The sequence below is a fragment of the Pseudorca crassidens genome, chromosome X (genome assembly GCF_039906515.1).
Source record: "Pseudorca crassidens isolate mPseCra1 chromosome X, mPseCra1.hap1, whole genome shotgun sequence".
Lineage (NCBI taxonomy): Eukaryota > Metazoa > Chordata > Mammalia > Artiodactyla > Delphinidae > Pseudorca > Pseudorca crassidens.
The window spans coordinates 48,411,599-48,431,452 of record NC_090317.1 but is presented as its reverse complement, the minus strand read 5'-3'; the positions used below and the strand labels follow the sequence as shown (position 1 = coordinate 48,431,452).

General features: G+C 35.4%; 1 pseudogene; it reads left to right on the top strand.

The window, feature by feature from the left end:
• Positions 1-18,012: 18,012 nt before the first annotated feature.
• On the top strand, positions 18,013-18,258 carry LOC137217019 (ATP synthase subunit f, mitochondrial-like; annotated as a pseudogene).
• Positions 18,259-19,854: the final 1,596 nt, after the last annotated feature.

Genomic DNA, 19,854 nt, shown 5'->3' with positions numbered 1-19,854 from the left:
ATTAAAAATTTCTGCTCTATGAAAGACAATATTGAGAATTAGAAGACAAACCACTGACCAGGAGAAAATATTTCCAAAAGACACATCAGATGAAGGACTGTTATGCAAAATATGCCAAGAACTCTTAAAACTCAATAATAAGAAAACAATCAACTTAATTTAAAAAAGGGACCTTAAACATGGATATCCTTAACATACATCTCACCAAAGAAGATACACAGATGGCAAATAAAACAACAATAAAACACTACTACAAGCCTATTAGAATGGCCAAAATCTAAAACACTGACAACACCAAATGCTAGTGAGGATGTTGAGCAATAGGAACTCTCATTCATTGCTCGTGGGAATGCAAAATAGTACAGCCACTTTGGAAGACAGTTTGGCAGTTTCTTACAAAAGTAAACATATTCTTACCATGTGATCCATCAATTGCATAACTTGGTATTTACCTAAAGGAGTTGAAAACTTATGTTCATACAAAAACCTGCACATGGATGTTTATAGTAGCTTTATTCAGAATTGTCACAACTTGGAAGCAACCAAAGTGTTCTTTAGTACGTGAATAGATAAATAAGCTGTGGTACATCCAGAAAGTGCAATATTATTCAGTGCTAAAAGGAAGTGAAGAAATGACAATATTGTATTGTATATTTGAAAGTTGCTAAGACAGTAGGTCTTAAAACTTTTCACAAGAAAAAAAATATTTGCAACTATATGACGTGATGGATATTAATTAAACTTAACATGGTAATCATTTTGCAATGTATACATATATCTAATCATTATGCTGTACACCTTCAACTAATACAATATTATATGTCAATTATATCTCAATAAAACTGGGGAAAAAAAGAAATGAACTATCAATCCATGAAAAGACATGGAAGAAACTTAAATGCATATTACTAAGTAAAAGAAGTTGAGCTGAGAAGGCTACAACTGCTTGATTCCAATTATATGATATTCTGGAAAAGGTAAAACTATAGAAACAATAAAAATATCAGTAGTTGTTGGGGGCGATGGGGAGATGAATAGGTAGAACACAGAGGATTTTGAGGGCAGTGAAAATACTCTGTATGATACTATAATGGTCTATACATGTCATTATACATTTGTCCAAATCTATAGAATGGAGTGTACCAAGAGTGAACCCTAAGGTAAACTGTAGACTTTGGGTGATGATGATATGTCAATGTAGGTTCATCCTTAGCAAAAAATGTACCATTCTGGTGAGTGATGTTGATAATGGGGGACGCTACATATGTGACGGGGCAGAGGGTATATGGGAAATCTCTGTACTTTCCTCTCCATTTTATTATAAAGCTGAAACTGCTCTAAAATGATAAAGGCTTAAAAAAAATTAAACATCTGTCTCCACTCCCACTACCTGTTTCTCTTCACCAAGTTAACCAATGTTAACCACCCTGGGATGTTTTCTTCACCACCTTTCATTGTGCTCATGAAAGCATATGTAAGTAAGGTCTTTTTCCAATTTGTACAGGATGTCATAAAACTCAAGGTGACTAAAGAAACATGACTCTCTTCAGTGACTACCAACATTTCTATGATTGGCAAAGTCCTTCTTACATATAGCCTACTTCCCCTGAGCTCAGTCCCAGATCTCAGTTTCCTTTGCTAGTTGTAGGATTCCCATTCCTTAAAAATAAAAAGCCATTCATTTCTGAAGAAATCATTCTCTTGGGGGCCATGAGTAAGCACAGCACTTCCTTTCTAGTAGCTATAATGTTTACTGTAGATATAAAATTTACTTTCCACACTATAATATTTGAATGATTTTTGTACCTAAATATTTAGCCCTATTGTGGGATGTTCAGAGCAGATTCAAAAGTTTCTTTTTGAATCAAAAAAAGGAACAAGGGGAAAAAAAGGGAATAAAAAAGGGAATGAAAAAAGGGAACAAAGAGGGAACAAGAAACACGTTCAGGTGAAGAAAAGTAGTTAGCTGATCACAATCTTACTTCCAAAGTGTTAGTTAGCCACTCACACCGTGCACCAACTTTGATCTTATTTGTAACTACAAGTGTTAGTGATAGAAACAAAATGGAGATTATGAGAGGGTTAGAAATGCCATATTACAAACTGGGTTGGAAGGTATCCTTTATATTATTTGACCATAGAGGTGGTCTAGTTACTGTGGTATATATAGCCCTGATCTAAGTGATCAGTAAAAAATAATTTACATATCAGGGTTTCTCAAGGAAATAATGGGTTTTGACTAGAGAAGCAGGTTCATTCTATGCACACACTGTTGATCCTGAAATGTCACTCCCTAGCTATGGTTTATAACTGGGTGAAAAGCTAGCTCAGCAAGAAGTCAGGACTTCTGTATAATATAATGATGTGATATTTTTTTAACCTAATGGGACTCTGCATAACAAAAAATTTTAAGATGACAGTAGTACTAGATATATTATGATCTGCTAGTTAAACCCCCAAGAGGAAAGAATCCTTCTATATAATGTTGCCATAAGAGTTACCAGAAGATTTATAGCTTTTGCAGGACGAGTTTAATATTTATCTAAATTAGAGGTGGAGAATCTGGAATAAAGCAAGAGATTACCGCAGTGATGGTGAATCCTCAGACTTCTGGATGTCTAAAGGATAGAAGTGTAATTGCCTTCTGGTAGATCCCAGGATGAAATAACACAGTTTTAATTGGTATAATTAAAAGGGGAATTAAAAATGTGTACTGAGCACCTTAAAAGAATCTCAGTGAAGAGTGTGAAGAAACCAAGATGGCGGAGTAGAAGGACGTGCTCTCACTCCCTCTTGTGAGAATACCAGAGTCACGGCTAGCTGCTGCACAATCATCAACAGGAGGACACTGGAGCTCACCAGAAAGGGTAACCCACATCCAAAGAAAAAGAAGTCACAATGAGATGGTAGGAGGGGTACAATCACAGTAAAATCAAATCCCATAACTACTCGGTGGGTGACTCACAGACTGGAGAACACTTGTACCACAGAAGTCCACCCATTGGAGTGAAGGTTTGAGCCCCACATCAGGCTTTCCAACCTGGGGGTCCGGCAACGGGAGGAGGAATTCCTAAAGAATCAGACTTTGAAACCTAGTGGGATTTGACTGCAGGACTTCGACAGGACTGGGGTAAACAGAGACTCCACTCCTGGAGGGCACACACAAAGTAGTGTGCACATAGGGACCCAGGGGAAGGAGCAGTAACCCCAGGGGAGACTGAGCCAGATGTAACTGCTAGTGTTGGAGGGTCACCTGCGGAGGCAGGGGCTGGCTGTGGCTCACTGTGGGGACGAGAACACTGGTGGCAGAGTTTCTGGGGGGTGCTCCTTGGCGTGAGCCCTCCCAGAGTCCACCATTAGCCCCACCAAAGAGTCCAGGTAGGCTCTAGTGTTGGGTTACCTCAGGCAAAACAACCTACAGGGAAGGAATCAAGCCCCACCCAACAGCAGTCAAGTGGATTAAAGTTTTACTGAGCTCTGCCCACCAGAGCAACATTCAGCTCTACCCACCACCAGTCCCTCTCATCAGGAAACTTACACACACCTCTTAGGTAGCCTCATCCACCAGAGGACAGACAGCAGAAGCAAGAAAAACTATAATCCTGCAGCCTGTGGAACAAAAAACACATTCAAAGAAAGATAAGATGAAAAGACAGGGGCTATGTACCAGATGAAGGAACAAGATAAAACCCCAGAGAAACAACTAAATGAAGTGGAGACAGGCAACCTTCCAGAAAAACAATTCAGAATAATATAGAGAAGATGATCCAGGACCTCAGAAAAAGAATGGAGGTAAAGGTCAAGAAGATGCAAGAAATGTTTAACAAAGAGCTAGAAGAATTAAAGAACAAACAAACAGAGATGAACAATACAATAACTGAAATGGAAAATACACTAGAAGGAATCAATGGCAGAATAACTGCGGCAGAAGAATGGGTAAGTGACCTCGAAGACAGAATGGTGGAATTCACTGCTGCGGAACAGAATAAAGAAAAAAGAATAAAAAGAAATAAAGACAGCTTAAGAGACCTCTGGGACAACATTAAACACAACACCATTTGTATTATAGGTGTCCCAGAAGGAGAAGAGAGAGAGAAAGGACCAGAGAAAATATTTGAAGAGATTATAGTCGAAAACTTCCCTAACATGGGAAAGGAAATAGCCACCCAAGGCCAGGAAGCCCAACGAGTATGTATGGGCCAGGAGTCCCATACAGGATAAACCCAAGGAGAAACATGCCGAGACACATAGTAATCGAATTGGCAAAAATTAAAGACCAAGAAAAATTATTGAAAGCAGCAAGGGAAAAATGACAAAAAACACACAAGGGAACTCCCATAAGGTTAAGAGCTGATTTCTCAGCAGAAATTCTACAAGGCAGAAGGGAGTGGCATGATATACTTAAAGTGCTGAAAGGGAAGAACCTACACCCAGGATTACTCTAGCCAGCAAGGATCTCATGCAGATTCGAAGGAGAAATCAAAAGCTTCACAGACAAGCAAAAGCTAAGAGAATTCAGCACCACCAAACCAGATCTACAACAAATGCTAAAGGAACTTCTCTAATTGGGAAACACAAAAGAAGAAAAGGACCTACAAAAACAAACTCAAAACAATTAAGAAAATGGTCATAGGAACATACATATCAATAATTAACTTAAATGTGAATGGATTAAATGCTACAACCAAAAGACACATGCTTGCTGAATGGATACAAAAACAAAATCCATATATATGCTGTCTACCAGAGGCCCACTTCAGACCTAGGAACACATACAGACTGAAAGTGAGGGGATGTTAAAAGATATTCTATTTAAATGGAAATCAAAAGAAAGCTGGAGTAGAAATACCCATATCAGATAAAATAGACTTTAAAATAAAGAATGTTATAAGAGACAAGGAAGGACACTACATAATGATCAAGAGATCAATCCAAGAAGAATATATAACAATTATAAATATATATGCACCCAATATAGGAGCACCTCAAAACATAAGGCAACTGCTAACAGCTCTAAAAGAGAAAATTGATAGTAATATAATAATAGTGGGGTACTTTAACACCTCACTTACACCAATGGACAGATCATGCAAAATGGAAATAAGTAAGGAAACAGAATCTTTAAATGACACAATAGACCAGATAGATTTGACTGTTATTTATACCACATTCCATACAAAAACAGCACATTGCTCTTCCTTCTCAAGTGTGCACAGAACATTCTACAGGATAGATCACATCTTGGGTCACAAATCAAGCCTCAGTAATTTTAAGAAAATTGAAATCATATCAAGCATATTTTCTGACTACAATGCTATGAGATTAGAAATCAATTACAGTGAATAAAATGTAGAAACACAAACACATGGAAGCTAAACAATACGTTACTAAATAACCAAGAGATCACTGAGGAAATCAAAGAGGAAATCAAAAAATACCTAGAGAAAAATGACAATGAAAACACGATGAACCAAAACATATGGGATGAAGCAAAAGCAGTTCTAAGAGGGAAGTTTATAGCTATACAAGCCTACCTCAAGAAACAAGAAAAAAATCTCAGAAAAACAATCTAACCTAACACCTAAAGTAAATAGAGAAAGAAAAACAAACAAAACCCAAAGTTAGCAGAGGAAAGAAATCATAAAGATCAGAGCAGAAATAAATGAAATAGAAATCAAAGAAAACAATACAAAGATGAATAAAAGTGAAATCTGGTTCTTTGAGAAGATAAACAAAATTGATAAACCAGTAGTCAGCCTCATCAAGAAAAAGAGGGAGAGGGCTCAAATCAATAAACTTAGAAATGAAAAAGGAGAAGTTACAACAGACAATTCAGAAATAGGAATCATCCCAAGAGACTACAACCAGCAAATCTATGCCAATAAAATGGACAATCTGGAAGAAATGGACAAATTCTTAGAAAGGTGTAACTGTCCAAGAATGAACCAGGAAGAAATAGAAAATATGAACAGACCAATCACAAGTAATGAAATTGAAACTATGATTAAAAATCTTCCAACAAACAAAAGTCTAGGACCAGGTGGCTTCACAGGTGAATTCTATCAAACATTTAGAGAAGAGCTAACACCCATCATTCTCAAACTCTTCCAAAAAATTGCAGAAGAAGGAACACTCCCAAACTCATTCTATGAGGCCATCATCCTGATACCAAAACCAGACAAAGATACTATAAAAAAAGAAAATTACAGACTAATATCACTGAAGAATATAGATGCAAAAATCCTTAACAAAATACTAGGAAACAGAATCCAACACCACATTAAAAGGATCATACACCATGAACAAGTGGGACTTATCCCAGGGATGCAAGGATTCTTCAATGTATGCAAATCAATCAATGTGATGCACCATATTAACAAATTGAAGAAGAAAATTCATATGATCATCTCAATAGATGCAGAAAAAGCTTTTGACAAAATCCAACACCCATTTATGATAAAAACTCTCCAGAAAGTGGGCATAGAGGGAACCCATCTCAAAATAATAAAGGCTATATACGAAAAACCCACAGCAAACGTCATTCTCAATGGAAAAACTGAAAGCATTTCCTCTAAGATCAGGAATAAGACAAGGATGTCCACTCTGGCCACTATTACTCAACATAGTTTTGGAAGTCCTAGCCACGCCCATAAGAGAAGTAAAAGAAATAAAAGGAATACAAATTGCAAAAGAAGAAGTAAAGCTGTCACTGTTTGCATATGACATGATACTATACATAGATAATCCTAAAGATGCCACCAGAAAACTACTAGAGCTAATCAATGAATTGGGTAAAGTTGCAGGATACAAAATTTTGCACATAAATCTCTTGCATTCCTATACACTAATGATGAAAAATCTGAAAGAGAAATTAAAAAAACACTGCCATTTACCATTGCAACAAAAAGAATAAAATACCTAGGAATAAACCTACCTAGGGAGACAAAAGGCCTGTATGCAGAAAACTATAAGACACTGATGAAAGAAATTAAAGATGATACCAACAGATGAAGAGATATACCACGTTCTTGGATTGGAAGAAACAATGTTGTGAAAATGACTATACTACCCAATGCAATCTACAGATTCAGTGCAATCCCTATCAAAGTACCAGTGGCATTTTTTATGGAACTAGAGCAAAAAATCTTAAAATTTGTATGGAGACACAAAAGACCCCAAATAGCCAAAGCAGTCTTGAGGGAAATAAATGGAGCTGGAGGAATCAGACTCCCTGACTTCAGACTATACTACAAAGCTACAGTAATCAATATGGTACTCACACAAAAACAGAAACATAGATCAATGGAACAAGATAGAAAGCCCAGAGATAAACACACGCACCTATGGTCAAATAATCTATGACAAAGGAGGCAAGGATATACAATGGAGAAAAAACAGTCTCTTCATAAGTGGTGCTGGGAAAACTAGACAGCTACATGGAAAAGAATGAAATTAGAACACTCCCTAACACCATACACAAAAATAAAACTCAAAATGGATTCAAGACCTAAATGTAAGACCAGACACTATAAAACTCTAAGAGGAAATCATAGGAAGAACACACTTTGACATAAATCACAGCAAGATCTTTTTTGATCCACCTCCAAGAGTAACCGAAATAAAAACAAAAATAAACAAATGGGACCTAATGAAACTTCAAAGCTTTTGCACAGCAAAGGAAACCATAAACAAGACGAAAAGACAACCCTCAGAATGGGAGAAAATATTTGCAAACGAATCAAGGGACTAAGGATTAATCTCCAAAATATATAAACAGCTCACTCAGTTCAATATTAAAAAAACAAACAACCCAATCCAAAAATGGGCAGAAGACCTAAATAGGTATTTATACAAAGAAGACATACAGATGGCCAAGAAGCACATGAAAAGCTGCTCAACATCACTAATTATTAGAGAAATGCAAATCAAAACTACAATGAGGTATCACCTCACACCAGTTAGAATGGGCATCATCAGCAAATCTACAAACAACAAATGTTGGAGAGGGTGTGGAGAAAAGGGAACCCTCTTGCACTGTTGGTGGGAATGTAAATTGATACAGCCACTATGGAGAACAGTATGGAGGTTCCTTAAAAAACTAAAAATAGAATTACCATATGATCCAGCAATCCCACTACTGGGCATATATTCAGAGAAAACCATAATTCAAGTAGACCCATGCACCCCAATGTTCATTTCAGCACTATTTACAATAGCCAGGTCATGGAAACAACCTAAATGCCCATCGATGGACGAGTGGATAAAGAAGATATGGTACATATATACAGTGGAATTTTACTCAGCCATAAAGAGGAACAAAATTGGGTCATTTGTTGAGACATGGATGGATCTAGAGACTGTCATACAGAGTGTAGTAAGTCAGAAAGAGAAAAAAAAAATATTGTATATTAACACATGTATGTGGAAATTAGAAAAATGGTACAGATGAACCGGTTTGCAGGGCAGAAGTTGAGACACAGATATAGAGAAGAAACGTATGGAGTCCAAGGGGGGAAAGCCGCGGGGGGGTAGGGATGGTGGTGCGATGAATTGGGCGATTGGGATTGACATGTATACACTGATGTGTATAAAATTGATGACTAATAAGAACCTACTGTAGAAAAATGTAAATAAAAATAATTTCAAAAATTGAAAAAAAAAGAACCTCAGTGAAAACTTGCTTTAGAAATTATTTACAATAACGCATAGGGATTGGGAATAATTATGCCAACAATTTGCCAATGATGCTTTTGTTTAGATTTATATCCAAACAAAAGAGAAGCGTTTGATAGTTCTTTTAATGATACCAAGTCCTATCCAAAATATACACAAAGGAAGAGTTTGTGTAGCTTGGATGCAGTTGTAGTTTGGACAGGTAGATCTCTAAATCAACAGAAAAGCAGCACCTCTCTTGAGAAAGTCCCCGGAGACATATTACATGCTAAGCCTGTTAAGAAGGAAGATTATCATTAGTGTCAATAGACACAGGCAATTTGGGCAACAGATGTAGGTGATCCACAAGAACTTTGGCTTCCAACAACTGTCTTAGTTATACCCAGCTGTGCATCTGCCAATGTTAATCCATCATTGGATGGTGTAACCTGCTATTTACTTTTCTTACAATGATGGGGATTTAAGAGGAAGATGAAAGGTGAACCAAGACCTATAAGGTAATTTAGAACTTTCTTGAGTTTAAACTTTTTCTTTTTCTTTCCTATTATCTAGAATTTTGGACAAGATAACATGATACCCAGTTGTAGCTAGAGTAATCATTTGCTGCCAAATTAATATTGGGGAATAAAATCATTTGCTGAGTTTCTCATTTATAGTATTTGCTAATGCCATACAGAATCATTTGATAGAAATTAGACAAGAATATAATTTGTTAGGCAGTTATCCATTTTTAATGGTCTGGCTCTTTCACATAAGGATGATCTATCAGGTATTCTTAAAAAGAATAAACAGCTAAATATAAATAAAGCATCATAAACAGTCCTCCAAAGGAAGTAAGATTTATGATAATCCTGCTTAACTGAAAAGAGAGAAAAAAAGAGAGAGCAAAAAATCCCTTGCCCTTCTACCAACCCATACCATTTATTTGTGTGTGTGTGTTTAAAATCAGTGAGAATAAGGTCGACAGCTCTTTCAGATACAAGAAGTGTCACTCTCAGTTAGAGATGTTTTTCCTATTTGGTACTGCTTATAGTTGGTAGTGTGTGGTTCCTTGCTAAATCAAAATAGAAATGCAGAGCTGTATGTTAATGAAATGAAGGGTCCTAGGTTTTGTCATATGCCTGTAGAGTCGCTCATATTTTGAAGTCTATGTAACATTTTGATGTATTTGCTTTGATGTAGCCATTACCAAATAATGTGAAAAACAGACATCCTTATCTCTTCCCTGAACCTTGCTCTATTCCTGAGCTTTATTGCAACCCAGATCCTCACTGTGAGAGCTACTGGTAAGGAACAAGGTAAAACTCTGAGATGGACTCTGGGCTCCTGCTATACTCATGTTGGACCAGTAGTCCCCCTTTATGCTTGTAAACGACCCTACAGCTTTCTATCCCCTTTATAAGAAATTCAACATTAAAAAAAAATAAAACACCTACAATTGTTTTAGGAGAACTTGGAGCCAGGTATATTCCCTCATGGGTGTAAAGCTATACAAGGTGTCTTTAGGAGGAAGGAAAAGAAGAACTTTGATAGTATAGAGGACCTGCATTAAAGTCTGTAGATCTCAACTTCACTAAAAGCTTTTGTTGTTGGTTTTTTTGCCGTACGCGGGCCTCTCACTGTTGTGGCCTCTCCCACTGCGGAGCACAGGCTGCGGACGCGCAGGCGCAGCGGCCGTGGCTCACTGGCCCAGCCGCTCTGCGGCATGCGGGATCCTCCCGGACCAGGGCATGAATCTGTGTCCCCTGCATTGGCAGGCGGACTCTCAACCACTGCGCCACCAGGGAAGCCCCACTAAAAGCTTTTTGCAGACCGACGTAATAATCATTCTTTTAAGGTTCATTCCAACAGAAGGTATTGAAGTATTTATTTTGGTTAAACGTTATGAAATTACTGTTTTTGTAGGTGAAAAATGACTTAATGTTGGCAATTTCATATGGTTCAACCTCAGAGTTAAGCTCCTCTACCCTATCTCACTTTAGCATACTGGACAAAGCATGGGTGCTTTGACCAGACAGAACTGGAAGAAAATTCTAGCTCTACCAAGTATGTGACTTTGGGAAAGTATCAAAGTCTATCTCAACTTTAGTTTCTTTTTCTGTAAATTGAGGAGACTAATTCCTACTTTGTAAGATGGTTGTGTGAATTGAGGACAACATGCCAAAAGAACTCTCTACAGTGATTTCAGTAAATAGTAGTTACTATTAACCCATAGAGATAATTTTCTTTTTCAAACTTGGAGTACATCAGTATATGGATTCTTTTTTTAAAAAAAAATTTTTTTGGAGTATAGTTGATTTACAATGTTGTGTTAGTTTCTGCTGTACAACAAAGTGAATCAGTTATACATATACATATATCCACTCTTTTTTAGATTAGTTTCCCATATAGGTCATTATGGAGCAACGAGTAGAGTTTCCTGTGTTATCCAGTAGGTCCTTATTAGTTGTCTATTTTATATACAGCAGTGTGTATGTGTCAATCCCAATCTCCCAATTTATCCCTCCCCCCCTTTCCCCCTGGTAACCATAAAATTGTTTCTACATCTGTGACTCTATTTCTGTTTTGTAAATGAGTTCATTTGTACTATTTTTTTAGGTTCCACATATAAGTGATATCATATATTTGTCTTTCTCTGTCTGTCTTACTTCATTCAATATGACAGTTTCTAGGTCCCTCCATGTTGCTGCAAATGGCATTATTTCATTCCTTTTTATAGTAAATATTATATTGTATATATGTACCACATCTTCTTTATCCATTCCTCTGTAATTGGACTTTTAGGTTTCTTCCATGTCCTGGCTACTGTAAACAGTGCTGCAATGAACGTTGGGGTGTACATATCTTTTTGAATTATGGTTTTCTCCAGATATACCCCCAGTAGTGGGATTGCTGGATCATATGGTAGCTCTATTTTTAGTTTTTTAAGGAACCTCCACACTGTTCTCCATAGTGGCTGTACCAATTCACATTCCCACCAACAGTGCAAGAGGGTTCCCTTTTCTCCACACCCTCTCCAGCATTTATTGTTTGTAGTGTTTTTTGATGATGGCCATTCTGACCGGTGTGAGGTGATACCTCATTGTAGTTTTGATTTGCATTTGTCTAATAATTAGTGATGTTGAGCATCTTTTCACGTGCGTTTTGGCCATCCAGAGAGATCATTCTTAAAGTTAGCATTATAAAAGTCATAAGGAAGCTGTTGACACAGAAAGTAGACTAGTGGTTGCCTAGGGCTTGGAAATTTGGAGGGAAATGTAAAGTGATTACTAATAAATTCTTTTAGGGTGACAAAAATGTTCTAAAATTAGACTGTGGTTATAGTCACACAACTGTGTGAATATACTGAAAAATCATGGAATTGTACACTTGAAATGGGTGAATTGTATGGTACATGAATTATATCTCAATAACGCTGTCTTTAAAAAGTCATAAAGAGGGACACATAGAGAAAGAGCAACAGCTTCAAACTATTTGGAAAAAAAAATGTTTAGACTTGGCTTTTCGCAAGGCTCATTTATAGGATTTACACAATCAAACAAACCTTTGAGTGCTTCCTGAATTAAACCAGTTTAGCATGAAACAGTCATCACAAAGCATTATTTCTAATTGGCTATTTCTGGTACTAGCCACAGGGGAAGGAGTTGTTGTTTATTGCTATTCTGCATCTGGCAAATATCTAGTTTTGATGTAACAAATGTCATGAAGTAAAGATTTATTTCAAGATTTACTTCAGAGTTGAAGAAAAAGCTACAATTGACAGACCGGCTCTCTCACATCTCAGGCCTCCCAGTGCTTGGTGCATAGTCATACAAATAAGAAAACTGTGTTCCCCAACACTTGCTCATTCCAATTGCACAAATGCAATGTGAGTCTGGTTTGGAACGGCAGTACATCTTGGACAATGTTCAATCACCACACAGAATTTGGGCAATGTAAAGAGCAGACCAGGGAAGCCTAAAAAGAGAGCATATTAGTAACTTGCCCAGATGATCAAATTACATTTTCCTCTTCTAACTGTTAGACATTTGCAGGGACACAGTTTGGGGATGGCTTTTGGTCCTATTTAATCTCTATGTAGAAACTAAGCATTTGCTAATAGAGGGCCAGATTCTTATACAGGGAATTTTATACATAGAGCATTATTGGATGCAAATCTGGACTGAAAGCGATTCCAGTTTTGAATACTGCATTATGATACATTTGTAAATAGTCCATCCGGTTATGGATAATTTTTTTTTACCCAAAAGTATTATGCAGTGAATTGATTTTCCCCCAACCATCTATGTAATTTATGCATAAAATAAAAACAGTTATCAAGGATTGTAGGTCAGTAGGTTCATCTTTATTAGCATATCACCCTCTGAAGATGCAATATCTTGCTGTTTCAATATGTGTGTGTGTGTGTGTGTGTGTGTGTATGTTTAGATCAACAGCACCTGTAAGTCACATCTAGAATTAAATAACAACAATAAAGTGCTAGGCTGTAGCCAGGCTACCAGCACTGAACTGACTCCAAGGCCAATGCTAGCAGAACATCTGAGTAGATGACAGCAATGACGGTCAGATCAATGCAAAGTTCTGAAATAGATGATGCCTTTCTTTAGTACTTTTCGAGCCTATTTGCTCCTAGGAACCCAGTGCCCTATGATGTCTTCTGGGTACTCAGAGCCTGACACTGCTGAATATCATGGGAACCAATTCTACCAGGCAGCCCAGTGCTCTGGATCTTTTTTTTTTCTGGTCCCTTCCATTAATATTTCCCCATTCTGTATATCCCACTCTTCAATCGTATTCTATTTTATGGCTAGTCTGATACAATAATTCAACTGAGGAGTTAATGCTTTGAAAAAGTTCTATAATTTGCCCTTTCCAGGAAGCATCTGTATTTTACCAGGGAATTGTAATGTCTTGAATTACAGTTAATTCAGTCAGGGAGAATATTTGTACCCCTCAAATAATAGTATATAGATTATGATTATCTTTTTGGTTTGGATAAACGAACAAGATATATATATATATATATATATATATATATATATTTATAAATTAGATGCCACATGAAGAGGGGACGCAATCAACAAGGATTTAAGATCTGCTACCAGGACCTAGAAAAAGTAAGTCTTGAATAATTAAGCTTGCCTGTGGACTACAGGTAAATATAGGAGAAGAAAGATCAACCAACAGTAAAAAAAAAATAAAAAATGGGGTAGCATCTTTGAGTATTCTAGAAAGTACAAAGGAACCTATATATTTAGATAGGCTCTACAAACATCAGCTATAGTCACAAACAAATGACTTGTCACAGAAGTAGGAAGAAGAACTTCAAGTCATTGGTTTTCTGAGTCATAGCCTTTTTGAATATAGATAAACAATATCTGTATGGCTTGTAATTTATACATGTACACAAACAAATGTATTAAAGGGCACATATCTCTACATTAGTAAGCTTCAGATGTATCAATTATACAACATTTAGGACTTCAAACAATTTGCCCTCTTGTCATTTTGCAACTGTGAGTTATTTATAGATAAAAGCAGTTACAATTGAATGGGGAAGAAAGAGACAAGTATGTGATAGAAGCAAAATCACATGGTTTTCTTCCCTATTCTTTATCTCAAAGGCATAAATTTATCTTTTTTGAATGTCTTCTCAAGAGAAACATTAAATACCCTAATTTCGTGGAATTACCAGAAGAAAATTAAAAGTTCATATGACATTAGATTTTAAACATTTGCCTCTTGGTATTCTGTCCCAACATTCCTACCTGATTTTTCCAGGCACTTAGTTCTCCTTGACCCAACGGTAATCAATCAATTCTAAGTGTGTCACTAAGCTTTGGAGAAAGTCATTTGCTGAGTACTATCACTGCTATTACATGCTACAATTTTCGGAAAGAGTTTCTATGGTTGTATCAGAGTATACATGCCCCTCAAATTTCTTTTCACTTGAAAATGTCAGAGCAGTGACAGATATAAAGAGTGGCAGGAGTGTAACATGGGGGTAAATTCTATGACAATAGTTAAATAAAGCCAGAGGCAATTGTTCCAGCTTTGAAGGTGGAGAGAACAGTTATTAAAATAAATATGGTCAGAGAAGTAAGAAGTCATACTCCCATTAATAAGAACTAGATAGCATTTTTTCTTCTTGGCTAAACAATAAAATTCCATAAGCATAAGCGGCACTACCTCTCTGTTCCCCTGACTAATTGGCAGAGTATTCTGCTGCATTGTAAGTTGTTCTCAAATCGCTCATTAAGGTCACATTTTGTTAGTATTTTTGGCTTACTTAGCAGATATCTCATCAATCAGATCCTATATGTAAATAGGTGTGATACCAGTGCTACTAATGGGCTCAGAAACAGAAAATTCAGAAAAGATCAAGCAGAAACAATTAGGAAGATGAACCTTTGGTTATAGGGTTTGGCACATAAAGTTGCATTTAAAGTTACCATAGGAACTTGAGTTACTGAGAAGCAGATGACACTGTACTCCATTTTCTTCCAAGACTGAGTGGTTGGACAAAGAAAGAATGGCAAAGATAAAGTTCCCACTGTTGTCCTGTTAAATATTAGTTTGCTGGCTTTCCAGTTCTAGTAATCGTGAAGAACCTTGTAAACTAACCCTCACTCAGGCAATAGTTATGAAATCTATGTTTATGCAGCTTTTACCCTGAAATACTGCCAAGAACATAAACTGTGGGGCAGCTAGAAATCAAGCAGAAAGCGTGGCTTGAGGAGTCAAATAATGGAATTCAAGGATATCAGTTCAGTGGGAAATTAAAGGAAGAGATTCTGACAAAAGGGCAGTTACAAAGAGAGAGATAGAAAGTTCCCAAATCTGCATATAAACTTCCCTCAAATTCTTGTATAATCCATGAACCATGCATTTATGGGTGATACTTCAAAGAGCCCAGGAAAAAGAAGAGCCAGGAGACTGAAAACACTGTATAGATATTTCAGCAGATAACCATTGCAAATAAGACAGAGTTTGGAGTTTTAGGGGGGCTTCATAAATACCTGGGCCTTACCACTGAAACCCTAGAAAGACCATGCCTAAGAGGTAAAAGTTATGTTACAATATTAAAGCATTCATCTTAGGACAAAAGGAAAAAAAAAGTTGAAGGACAGTCACACTAATTGAGCATAAAAACAAACCTCCACAGGTTCAATTTGATCAACAAATAGCTTACAACAAATACACTTCAGAGGAACATAACAGAATCCAGGGACTCTACAATGAATTATCTAAAATGTTCAGTGTAAAAATAATAAAAAATTATAAAACCTACAGAGTAATGGGAAAATTTGATCTATAATCAAGAGAAAAAGGAGTTAGTGGAAAAGGAGTTCTAGATGACCAAGTTTATTGAATTAGCAGAAAAAGATTTTAAAGCAGCCATTAAAATATGCTCAGGGTCTTAGAAGAAAAGATTGTCAAATTGAGTGAACAATTGGGAAATCTCAGTGAATAAATAAAATCTACTTTAAAAACTAAATGGGCATTTGATAATTTAAAAGTAAAATACCATAAATGAAAAATTCACTTAATAGTTGATTGAGAATATAGAAGAAAGGGTCAGTGAAATTGAAGATATGCCAATCAAAATTATCCATATGAAGAAGAAGAAGAAAGATTAACACAAAAATGAAGAGAATATCAGTAACTTCCAAGACATTATTAAGCATCTAAAATACATGAAATTAGACACCTAGGAGGAAAGAATAGGGTGTAAAAAATATTGTTAAAATAATAATAAAAAAATTTAAAAAGTAATTTAAATATTTCTAAATTTAGTTAAATACATAAAAGGCAAGCATTAACTTACAGATCCAGGAAGCTTAGCCAGCATAAAGTAGGATGAATTTAAAGCAAACCACATCTAGGCATTTCATAGTCAAATTATGAAAAACCAAAGATATTACATTGAAAGCATCAGGGAAATAAGACAGATTACATATAGGGAAAAAATGATATGTTACAGCTAACTTCTCACCAAAAGCAATTGAAACTGAAAGAAAAAGGAATCACATCTTAAAGTGCTGAAAAAAAACCCAACTGTAAATGCAGAACTCAATATCCAGTGAAAATATTCTTCCAAATGAGGGTGATATAAAGATATTTTAAGATATACTGTTACCAGACTATCTAAGCTACAAGAAATGCTATAGAAAGTTCTTACGACTGAGGAAATTATACTGGATGGAAACTCAGATCTACAGGGAAAAATGAAAATCATCAAGAAGGATAAATATAAGGGTAAATTTTAAAAATATTGTCTTTCTCCAAAACACTGTATTGTTGAATTTATAACTTATGTAAATATAAAACATATGATAATAATAATACAAAGAGTGGTGAGTATATGAAATTTTAACTTGCAAGGTATTTATTTTTTACATGAATGGGTACAATATTTACTCTAAATGTACTGTGATAAGATTAAGATGGGTAGTCTAATCCTTAGAGCAGCTACTAAAATGGCACTAGAAGGTATAATTAAAAATCTAATAGAAGAATTTTTTAAAAAATTAAAAATTATTAAATTAACCCAAAGGAAAGCTTTTCATGAGAAGGTATTGTTTAGTCTATTTACATTTCATGTAATATTGATGCAGTTAGGTTTAAACCTACCATCTTGCTAGTTCTTATATATATTTTTTGTTTCTGTGATCCTCCTTTATTGTCACCATTTGGATTATTTCAATAATTTATACTAGATGAGAAAGCAAGGCACAACTTTATGTGGCCTTCAAGAGCCACACTTAAATATAAAGATACATATATATCAAAAGTAAAAGAATATAAAATATATACAATGTAAATGGTAAGCATAGGAAAGCTGAAGTTAAGTGATTATAATATTATCAAACAAAATAGAATTTAAGAAAAGAGGAATTATTGACAAAAAAAGACATTTACCTTGGTTGGATGTAGTAACATCCTCTCTCAGTAAGTGAGAGAACAACTAAATAAAAAATTAGCGATCTGAAAACACTATCAACTAACTTACCCCGATTAACGTTTTATAACACTTCACCCCACAACTGCAGAAAACTCATTCTTTTCTTGTGCACATGGAACTTTAAGCAAGATAGATAATATGCTGGGCCTTAAAATAAATCTCAATAAATATCAAAAGATTTAAATATTACAGAGAATTTTCTCCAAGCACAATAGAACTAAATTATAAATTAGTAACAAAAAAGTATCTAGAAATATCCTCAAATGGTTTAAAATTAAGCAGCCTACTTGTAAATGACCCTAGAGTCAAAGAATAAATTACAAGGGGAATTATAAAATAAATACACCTGGGCAATAGACACACAGGACACCAACATGGTGTCAGTGATACCAGTGAAGGAGAAGAAATTCATGGATGTCAAAATAGGGGAGCTGGATATTAATGTAGGATTTCACCCCTAAAGGCATTGTTGGAGCATTTCAAAGAGGTTATTACAAGTATGTCAATGGAAGAAAGGAAGCATCACTGGGGTTTCTATGGTGCTGGCAACTTACATGCTTTTCAACTATTGTCTTTCTTAGAAGGAACTCAAACATGAGAGGTTATGCAAGTACCACTGAAGAGAGCCCAGTGTGGAGTGCAACTCTACATTCCTGACCATGACCTTTTTTGCTTGGCACCCTTCCTTGAGGAACACAATGGTGTAAATCTTTTCATATCCTAATTGAGAATTAACATCCAATAAAAGATGCCTGGTACATGTAAAAAAAAAAAAAAAAGAAAAAAAATCCACCTGAAATGTAATGAAAATGCAATATAGCAAAATGTGTGGGAAGCAGCTAAAGCAGTGCTTAAAAGGAAATGTATAAATCTGAATATATAAAAAAAGCAGGTCTTCTTTATATAAAAGAAAGGCTCAAAATTATTGATCTTAATTTTTACCTTATGAAGCTAAAAAAGAAGGGAAAGTTAAACCCAAAGTAGGAGAAAGAAAATAATAAAGATAGCAAAAATCAATAAAATAGAAAACACGAACAGTAGAAAAAATTAACAAAAAAATCTGGTTCTTTGAAAAGTTTGATAAAATAGATAAACTCTGTTGTAGATCAATGAATAAATAAAAGGTCAAATACAAATTACAAGTATCAGGAATGAAAGTAGGGATATTATTGCAGACCCTACACACATTAAAATGATACCCAAAGAATATTATGAATAACTTTATGTTAATGAAACTGACAAATTGGATGATATGGATTAATTCCTTGAATGACAAAAATTGCCAAAACTGACATGAAAAGATATAGAAAATTATAATAACTACATTTATGAAAGAAATTGAATGTATAATAAAAGTACAAAGAAAATTTCCAGAACACAAGTTCTTGTTGATTAATTCTGTGAAACATTTAAGAAGAAAATAACATTAATCTCATAAAACTTGTTTAGAAGATGAAGGAAGGGAAAATCCCTCCTAATTTGCTTTATGAGGTCCGAATAAGCCAGTTTCCAAAATCTGACAAAGGCACTACAAGAACAGAAAATAACAAGCTAGTGTTCTTCATGAATACCAAAAAAATCCTTACCACAATAGTAGGAAATTAAATACAGCAATATAGATAGATGATAGATAGATAGATAGATAGATAGATAGGTAGATAGATAGATAGATAATAGATACATAAAGATAATAGAGGCATACTTCATTTTATTGTGCTTCTTTATTGTGCTTCACAGATATTGTTCTTTTTACAAATTGAAGGTTTTGGCAATCCTGCATTTTCCCAATAGCATTAGCTCATTTCGTGTCTCTGTGTCACACTTTAGTAATTCTTGCAATATTTCAAACTTTTTCATTATTATTATATTTGATATCATCATCTGTGATCAGTGATCTTTGATGTTACTACAACTCTGAAGGTTCAGATGATGATTAAGATTTTTAGTGATAAAGTATTGGGTTTAGTAAGATCTTACGGAAAACACTGAATGAACTTTTTGGCCAACCCAACATTTTTTAAACTAAGGTATGTATATTGTTTTTTAGACATAAAGTTATTGCACACTTAATAGCCTACAGTATCGTGTAAACATAATTTTTATGTGCACTGGGAAACCAAAAAGTTCATGTGACTTGTTTTATTGCAGTATTCACTTTGTTGCAATGGTGTGGAACTGAACCTGCAATAACTCTGAGGTCTGCCTGTACAAGATGA